Below are 1650 nucleotides of genomic sequence, written 5' to 3' on the forward strand. Positions count from 1 at the left end.
GTGACTTCTTTGAGTCGTGTGTTTGTGTGGATGTGTGTGTTATATTTTCAACTTACTGAAATTAGTAGTTGGTAAGCATATGTTCTGTAGCTTGTTCACCCATACTGAAATACCCACCTCCCCAAGAAGGGAGAAGGATGGTCTAAGACTCAAGGTCATATGAATCTAAAAGGAAATAAATCTAAGGAAATGTACAGGGCACAGAAAGTCACAAGATTCAAAAGCCCCCTGCCAATGTCATGTATATACAGTCAACAATTGCTAGGAACAGAGAGAATTAGATAGAGTTGCCTGCAAGTTTAGCAGAGATGCAATATCACCCATGCAGCCTTGGGCTTATAGTGATGTAGCCGTCCCTTTGTGCATCCTGAATACACTCATTGGACTACCAAGCTAGACTGGAATGGAATTACTTTTGTTTGAATTTGCTTTAGTTTGGGTCTGTCCTCAGAGCCCTGTCTGGGATGAATAGACATGTGTTCTTGTCTCTTTAGACAATTGTGCATGTCTCTGAGCTTCACAGGAAGCCAGTTTTGACGACATATGGAAATCTGAAGAACTATGGTTGTTAAGTAAATACAAAATACCTCTCTAACACTTTGAACATTTCACTCTCTTACTTTATTTTATTGAGTAATAAATGACTGTGAGTTTTAAAACTGAACAGTGTAGAAAGGCTTGTGCTGATCAGCCTCATCCACTGTCCCAGAATCTCCTACCCTATGCCTCTAGACAGTCAGACAAGAAACCAAGAAAGCAGAGAAGCACTATGAATATTTGCTAAAAGAGTAATTGTCCCATTGAATTGAGAACCATTTCCTGAACAAGAACACAATGCAACAATGTAGCTATAGTGCTGACGTTGATGGTGGCAATGACAGTTACAGCAGCCACCAGGTGTGGGTCTTGCAGTATGCTATTGCCACCTTGCATGCTTCAATCATTTTATCCTGACAGTTCTATGAGCCACTCATTTTCACAATGAGGAAAGTGAGACACTGGGTGATCAATCAACATAGGCAGAGGTGGCAAAGTGCGATTAACAAATACTCCATTCAGATGATTTATGGTTACTCTGGAGCTTGAGCTCTGAATTACTACCAACAGTAGTGAGTGCAATAGATATGGTAATGGCCATCACAGAGTGGAACCAAAGTCTCCTGCTCCTCCTCAGATAACCATTGCAGGTTTTAGGGTGGTCCAATAGAGGAAGATATACTCTACAACATTAGATGATGCAGAACTTCTCGTATCCTTAAATGACATGGACTTGGGATTTGTTTTACTTAGAATGAATGTCATTGGGAAATCCAAATATCTCTGCATTGCTCTGGCATTGTTACCACTATACCCAAGATTCAAATTAAGCTTTTAATGAAAAACTTCTTTCTCTTCGTATCTTATTTCCTCTCTAGATCTTAAAAATAATAAGATCCAGGTCTAAAGAGATGGCTAAGAAGATGCTCAAGCTTGGCAATATGAGTGAGTTCAATCCTAGAGACACACATAGTATAAAGAAGAGAACTGACTGTGTTGTCCTCTGGCTACTCATACACTCATACACACAATTGCACACACACACACACACACACAGAGAGAGAGAGAGAGAGAGAGAGAGAGAGAGAGAGAGAGAGAGAGAGAGAGAGAGAG

This window comes from Grammomys surdaster, unplaced genomic scaffold, assembly GCF_004785775.1.
Source record: "Grammomys surdaster isolate TR1022 unplaced genomic scaffold, NIH_TR_1.0 278, whole genome shotgun sequence".
NCBI lineage: Eukaryota > Metazoa > Chordata > Mammalia > Rodentia > Muridae > Grammomys > Grammomys surdaster.